The sequence below is a fragment of the Cyprinodon variegatus genome, unplaced genomic scaffold (assembly GCF_000732505.1).
Source record: "Cyprinodon variegatus isolate N-32 unplaced genomic scaffold, C_variegatus-1.0 Scaffold135, whole genome shotgun sequence".
Lineage (NCBI taxonomy): Eukaryota > Metazoa > Chordata > Actinopteri > Cyprinodontiformes > Cyprinodontidae > Cyprinodon > Cyprinodon variegatus.
In genome coordinates this window covers 133113-141669 of record NW_015150588.1, presented here as the reverse complement: position 1 = coordinate 141669, position 8557 = coordinate 133113, and positions in this window count along the sequence as shown.

Sequence of the window (8557 nt, the reverse complement as noted above, 5' to 3'; positions counted from 1 at the left end):
TATATATATATATATATATATATATATATATATATCTCATGAGATGTTTTGGAGGTGCATGAGCAGCTTCCAATATAATAATAAGCTTCTGTTTGCATGATGTAGCGTGGAAAATGGAGTCTGAACATGCTCTCTAAGTGCCAGCGAATGGAGCCAAGGCCAACCTGAACCCTATGATGAGGTCACGGTCATGAGGTTGCAGGCAGCCTTCGGGAAGAGCTTGGAATCAGACAGCTCTCTGCAGCATGAGGGAGATGAGGAGGAAGCCAAGAACCAAACAGGGAGGAAAGTGAAAATTGTGAATAAGATCAAACTGGGAAACAGGACAGAGTGTGAACAGACGGCAGTTTTATTATCAACATTATTTTTGTTTGTCAGATTTAACCCTTGTCGCCCACATCGTAAACATCGCAGGATTCTTAAGTACCACATCATAACAGAAAATAAAAACAGTTTAACATTTCTGCCTGAGTGCAGAAATAAATCAAATGCCTCAGAGAGTTGAGATTTCACGCAGAGCTCTGAGATTTATTGTCAGCTCAGACTGGAGAGGAGAACATGAGGACTGTCTCCCCACCACACTGGACAGCAGTTGGACTGGCAGCTGGGTTTATGTGAAAGAAACGAGTGATCTGATGGATGCCGCTCAGCATTGGGAGCAGTTTAATAGGAGCATCTTGACTTGACCTAACTTTAAAGAAGAAAATTATTCCTGAAAGTGGCCTATTCAGAGAAAAGAAAATGTGCCTGTACTCTTCAGTTTGAGAAAATGGTCCCATATAGAGCTCTGGGGGAGAGCTTTAGTTTAACAGCTAATGTGATCAGAAATTTATTTTTGGTTCTGTGGCATTAAAATCCATCTCTAGGCAGGAAGATGTGCTCTAGTTTGTAGTGGACTTCAATATCTGACGACAACAACAACAACCTGTGGGCAGTGGTTAACACTGCTGCCTTGAAGCAAGAAGGCTTCAGGTTCGATTCCCGGCCGGCAGTACTAGGTTGATTTAGTTAGGAAAAGTCAAAGGATAACTAAATTTTGTTTATTTTTTTCTGTAATTGTTGTTCATATGACAATTTAATACTAATAACTTTCTTCTCCTGCCAACAGAGACGCAGGACAAACAGTAAGGGGGATTTATTGTGTTATAATTAACCTTTATACTGTATTGGCATGAGCAGTGAGGATATGCATGATGAGTGTGGAAGGAAGAGCATAAAACATTACACAGAAATACCCCTAGTTGGGATTTAAACCTAAGACCACCCATCCTTAATGATGCACCAATATGCACCCAAACTTTATTAGTTTCTTTGCATTTCTTAGCTGTATCAAAACTGTTCTGATTACTAGTCCTTGCCAAAAGGTTAATCTCTTCTTACAGAAGCAGTCCACCATGCTGCTAGCAATGTTTCCCGGTCGAGATCCCACCAGGTTCTCTGTAGAGACCGCTGGGATGTCAACAACAAAACTCCAAGAGCTTTTCTTTGCGAATGTATGAATGTTTGATTCTAAATAGAGTTGAAATTGAAACTCTTCCAACACGAATAAGATGGTTTGTAGAGAGCGGCTATCAGCAATTGATTGAAGACGCACATAGGATGGTAACTGCATCCTGATCGAGTGCATTTTGTGCTCTTTGTTCCCCTTTTACCACGACATGTTGAACCTTGACCATCCTGCGCTGAGGCTGCCACATGCACAGACTGTACACAACAAGGGGGCCAGTTCCTATCACTTCACCATCAACCAATCGAGGCCATTATTTAATCTCTACCTTTTTTTTGTTCTGCCTTTCCTCTCTCTCCCCCCTCACTCTTCTCAGAAGGCTCTAAAAGGACCCAGACAATGGATGGTAATGAGAGCAGTGCACACTGTGCCCCGCATGCTGGCGAAAGTGTGACTGTGAGGCCCCCACACCAGCCACTTCAGCCATGAATGGGCCCAATCATCGATTGCTCGGTCATTACCATCAACTGCCCTCTTCACGATTTAACTCCAACTTCTTGGTTTCCGCGACGACCAAACGAGCTATTCAGCAGCTCTGATCAACTCAGCGTTAGGTAGACTGACCACCTGCTCTGCTCCGAGGAGAGGAGAGCCGGTCCACTCCAAGTGCTTGGATACATTTCTGGGCCTTTTAATGGTAATGTGGCTGATGTGACTTGGAGAAGGCCAACACTATGTTCCTCACAGAGCAGATTAATGCCCAGCTAAATGTCGCTCCATAAACCAAGCAAGTAATTTCATTTCCTGCACTGGCTGTAAGACATTAATTATAAATGTAAGTGAAGGTGGAATGATATATCTGTTTAAAATCACGATGAAAAGAAAAACTTGTTGAGGCCAATGCTGCCAGGTTAGAGCTGAGAGGGAAGGGGCAAAAGCGGGGGACGGTTGTGTGATTTTTTCCATGCTGTGCCGTGCCTCTGCGTCAAAGAAAAAGCACTGCAGACACATCTCTGGAGATTCAAAACAAACAGAACGAGGTTTCAAAGCTTTTTAACTTGGCAGGACTGTTATTAAGGCTTTTCTTTGAAAATAAATGTTTTATGAAACAAGCTTGCTTTGAAGGAATCACATTTTCATGCCATGCTTACCGTTATAACTAAAACAACAGAGCGCCGCTGGACGAAACTCAATGCATGTTCCTGCTACTTTCTTGACTTATTGGCCAAACATGAAGTATTCCCGCGCACGTGTTGCATGTGTATGTACAGTATATAAAAAGGATTGGAAACCCTTTCCCTCTGGTCCGTTTGGCAGGCATCTGAGGCGCTTCCCTGCAGCAGAGCTCCAAAACCCCAGACCCCAATCACTGAGCAGCGCTCTAATTAGCAGCTACCACCATGGAGCCTGCGGTCTGAGCGCTTGCTTGGCTTCCAAACTCTGAGCTCTGCTACTGTTGATGCTGAGGAGCGACCTGCTCATATACTCAGCAGAAAGAAACTCAAGTAGAAAGAAATCACAGCACACTAACTTTCTTGAGATCTGTTGGTAGTTAACAGTTTAAAGTTCTGAGATTGGCTTTATAGACTTCAAAGTTCAGAGGTGTTGTCTTTAGAGTGATAAAGCTGAAAGCTTAAACTTTTTTACATTAAAAAAAACATAACTACAGTGTTCTTTATTGGTATTAGATGTGAAACTTAAAGTGGCATGTAAATCTGCAACAGGGGAGGATGGTATGCATGCAGCGCAACAAAATCTTAAAAGTGTGGCATGCAGTTGTATTTATTCCCCTTTACTGTAACACAGCTTAAATAAAATAACCAACTTGCTTAAGAAGTCTAATAAGTTAAAAGAGTTTTTTAAAATTTACTTACCATTTGTATGTGACATGTCCTTCATCCACGACGATTCCAATCATGTTTTCCTGGTGCACCTATGATTAAATGCCACATATCAGCTGGTAATTGCCACTGAGGACTCAATTGTTGACAACTTTAACAGCAGCAATGCTCAGTTTTTTCAGCTAGGGCCTCTATGCGTCCATGAGAGCGACTAAAAGAGACATGATTATAACAGTGGAATCCCTTTGCAGCTTCTCGATTTGTTTCATCACTTGCGGAGCGGTGAAACTCTTACCAAATAAAGTCGGGAAGAATGGGGGAACATCTTTCCTTTCAACAAAGGCACAAATCGCATCCTTTTGGAATAGAGGGAATTCCAGCTAAAACCGACAAATTAGTCCAGTGGTAAGTCCAGCGGTGAAGGCATGTTTGTTTTGCTTCCCCTTCTGGTTGACATCATACAGGTCACTGCATTTCATTGGTTCAGGACATTGTGAATTCACAAATCTCATGGTATTCATCTTTCTTGCAAGATAAGCAGCAAGATAATTATGGAGCAAGATTGTGAATATTATAAAAGGTTTGCAAAAAGAAATACGCCATTGATAAAAACCAATAAGTAATATTTGCGGTCAGACTCAGTGCATGTAGAAGGGACATTAGACATGTAGTAGGGGTTTTATTCATATAGGACACACCACATCGACTGCAAAAAAAAAGCTAGTGACGACATCATGATGTAGAAATACCTTTCTTCTGCAAGAACAGAGAATATGTTATGATGTATAGATGGATGTTTCATCAAATAAGGTCAGTAGACCTAGATACTTCTGTAAAGCACATTATGAACCTACAGTGTCCTGGAGCAAAACAATGCATGATGTTATAGATGATTTACCCTTTGCAGCATGACAGTTTGAATATTTATATGACAGGGAAAAACTGTTTGTCTGGAGAAGAATAAAAGTTAAAAGGCAAAAGGTAAAACTGTCAAAAGAGCTGCCTCTTTGGAAATATATGATGAGACCTGCCTCTGTCACCTGACTAGTTTGCTGTCTTACATCAGTTAGAGAAGCGCTTGTAAGCACACAACATTTTGTGCAGCATATCCTGAAACATTATCTGGACTCTTATTTAAATTTGATATTAAATTTGCTGAGAAAAAAGGTGGAATCCTGGTAAGAGTAAAACTGATCTGTTATAAATACCCAGTACAGTATTTAGAAGCTGAACGGCTTCAGTGCAGTTTCTCTATTTAAGGTGCCTACTTAATGAGCGGTCTATCTCAACTCAAATAGAAATGCATTTGCTTCTGTTGTTGATAAAAGCTGGTTGGACATAATGAAAAAAAAAAGAAAAACGTGGAAGAAAGAAAAAAAAATTAAGTTGGTTCCCTTTTTATCCACGGGAAGCTGATGATGATATTCCGATGTCAGGGTGTCCTTCCTACTGAACCAGAAGCCTTAGCTGCTGAGGTCTGACTCCAGCCTTTTAGCGCTACAGTGCTATCCTGAACCTTTTAAAGTGACTCTCTGTTCAAACACATCTGAATCAGAGCAAAGGCTCATTAGTAAGAGATATGCTGATGAGGAAAATGTCACCATTTCATTCAGGTGAAATACGATAAACAGGACGATAGCTCTCCAGAACTGGAGAATCCACATTTTTACCTGAACAGTATAATGTTTTCTTCATAAATATACATTTCGTTTAAATAATACTATATTATATTCATTTAGGGATTAGTATGCATATTATTTACATTTCCCTTTTTCCTCTAACACTAATAACAGTGCATTAGTCATTTTAAAGTATTGCATTGGCTGATTTCATTCTGGAAAGGAGTAAAAAGCATATAGCTGAATCTATCAGGAAGCTGTATTTGATGTAATTTTGACACAGCATTGAACCTCATACATACAGACAAACATGGCAGCAGTTTGATGGTTTGAAGCTGCAATACTGCTTAATGACTTGGATGAGTTGTAGTGAATGACTGAAGCACGAACATTGTTTTCTATCCGAAAGACCAGAACAAACATGACCACAACCTCATTCTGTTTGATTATGCACCAGGACAACCGTGCAAAGCTGAGGCATGATCTTATACAGACTGAATTAGAAAATACTGCAAACAAGAATGAGTCGATTTGTAAATCACTTTGCAGGTTTTCCAAAGACTTGCTGCTGCTGCCAGTTGTGGTACAACCATTTACTAAGTTTAGGGAGCAATGACCTTTTTCTAATCATGGCCAGTCACTTGGATAGCTGCCCCTCAATGATTACATTTATAAAACAGTTTCTTGCTTTCATTCTGGTCGTCTTTTAATATTTACATTATTTTAAGATCTGAAACATTCATGTAACAAAAAACGAAATAAATAAATGAAAATTGAAAACTATATTCAAAGGGATATGAACTTGATTTATGGCTTCAGTTTCCAAAGATAGCTTGACAATTCTGCCACAAAATGAATCTTTGGATATTAATTATTACCTGAAATTAAAGCTACTTCCAAAAAATGCTCAAGGGGCTTTTAAAGATTAGTCAACATCAAACTTAAACATATCCCACAAATCATGTATCACCACATGCAAACGATCCGCATCCTTAGCAGCAGGTAGAAGAGTCAGCTCAAAGAAAGGGGAAAAACAGAGGAAGACAGACAGGCTGACGAAGATGGCTCCCTGTCTGCCACTGTAAACAACACTAAATCATCAAGCCTATCCAGTTTCCTGCTGTACTTCAAACCTGTTGGCAAACTGCCACCTTTTTGACACAGAGACTAGAGTCAACAGAAGGCATTTAAAGAGGCTGGGAATAGTCTCCTTGTTTTGGACAGGCTTCATTTAACTCCTGTGGGATAATCCTTTCCTACACACTCACGAAAGGTACCTTGGCCATCTCTTTCCCTCTTTTCTTTGACATTTCTTGTCTTCCTTGTCCCTTCTGGCTGGGGCCAGATTGGCAGCTGAAAGCTTCCAATTGTATCAAGGCTGTAAAGACATTAACATCAAAAGATTTAAGAACTTAAACACAAGCATTAAAAGCATATTTTAAGTTAAATTTAACTTATACATGAAGCATGTTTTGGCTACAGTTACAGCGTTGTTGCAGGAATAAATGGTGGCGCTAGAGCCTTAGCCACCCAACTGAACAGTAGCTCCACCAGAAGAGGCTGAGACTCAGGATAATTACCCTGACAAAGGCAGCTCTGTGCCTGGGTGCAGCCCCTCCGGAGCCAGCCCGTCTGGGGCTTGCAGGCTGTAGCTCGTCTCCTCCCCACCTCGCCTCCACCACTTTCTCAATGCACTTTGTCTCGTCTCTGTGCATCAGCAGACGATGCAATAAAGCCGGAGCACTGATACATTCTCATGCACTCGTATTGCATGAAAGGAGACCACAGAGACGTGGATACGCACTCTGACAAAAGTCATAAAGCAGTGCGCAAACACATCAACAGGTAGGTAGGCAGACAGAGAGAGCAGGAGGCTCCACGGCCCTTTTTATGGCCTTAAGATTGAAGTAGATGTTCTGTGTTCTGACAGACATCACATACGCAGACATGGCCTCACACAAGTATTTTGTTACATCACAATTACAAGCTTCGATGTGCTTTATTTCAGGTAGTTCAAAATCCTGAGGTCTGCCATGCATATAAGTATTTACGCTGCCTAAATCAATACTTGATGCTATTATCTTTTATTGCAGCAGCAGCTGCAAGCAAGTGTGGTATGGTAAGGTATGTTGCTTCTTGTTTTGGACATCTAACAACAGGAATTTTGCCCTCTCTTTGTACAAAAAAAACAAACAAAAAAACAGAAAGCCTTTTTAGACTGGTTAGAGACAGTCTAAACATAATTTTTTGGCCTTGAAACAGATTCTTAACTGGACTTATATCTGCACTGTTTCTTTGCCATTTTAGCCCATTTTTCTAAACCACTCCACTCTAGCACTGGCTGTATGACCCTGCCTCAGGTGTATTGATGCATCTATCATATCTACTCTAAATTGCTTTATTGTCCCTGGTAAAGGAACCATCCTAACAGCATGATCATACAAATAAAAAGTTTAATAAAGGCATGCAATTGGACTCCTGACTGTTTCTCTTTTTACTGTTTGGCTTGATAGTTTTTTTTTGTTGTACCTTGATAATGGAGATAAGCAAAGTTGGGGATTAGACCTGCATGATTTTCAGAGAAGATTTACTATAACTGACAATTGCAAACTATTTTGATTCCGATTACTTAACATTTTAGGACACTTTCTATGTTTTATTTACTAGTTTATTACACCCCTGCCATGACCTTCTTCCATTGTAAGCATTAGGGATACAAGCATTAGGGATACAGCAACCATTTCCAATATTTTTATTTAGGTAAACATTTAGAAAAGAAAATCTATTTTCATTCTGCTTCACTATGTTTTACCACTTTGCTTTAAATTCTTACATAAAATCAAAGATTTAAACACTGAATTGTGTGGTGGTGAGAAGATTTGAGTAATTTTGCAAGGCTCAGATACCCGTAAGAGTGTAAAGATTTACTGTTTACCACAAATAAGGCTCAAACTTCCCACATAAATAATTTTCAAAAGCAAAAAAAAAAAAGAAAAATCATAAAATAAAAAAAAGTCCAATCATCATATTGAAGTAAAACAAAACAAATTAATAGGACAGCAGGTATTAGACTGACATTTTCACAGCTGATTGTGTTTACAGGCATGGCAGACTCTCCCGCCAAGCTCCATTAGGACCTATTTATGTAATTCAATTAGCCTCGCTCTGCTTCGCCCTGAGGACTGATGTCCTCGTCAAACCAGTTAAGCTGCTGGTTTTGGCAGCAGAGCCACAGCTTCCTTCACTGATTCCTTCAGCCTATCTCTGCAGCCGAAGAGCAGTCAGAGCAGAGCCGTTCCACCGTGGGAGAGGCATGTGTATTTATAGGAAAAGCAGAAGATAACATTTAAGGCACAACAACCTATTCGGCACAATTATAATATATATTTCACACATGCTTTACAATGTGTTGGACTTACAAGTATCACACAACTCTAATCTGTTCAGAGTGCGCTGTAATTTTTAGCTCGGTGCCGTTGAAAAATGCCAATTATGGCAATTAAGGTTAAATACAGCTTTTAGCATAAATTGTGCCTTTTCTTGTTCTCTAACAGACCACATGGAATTGTTGATTTAAATGATAGCTGATGGCGTAAGCTAATATGTATAATTGTGCAACAGTTAATAGAAAAATCACATATGACTTAATC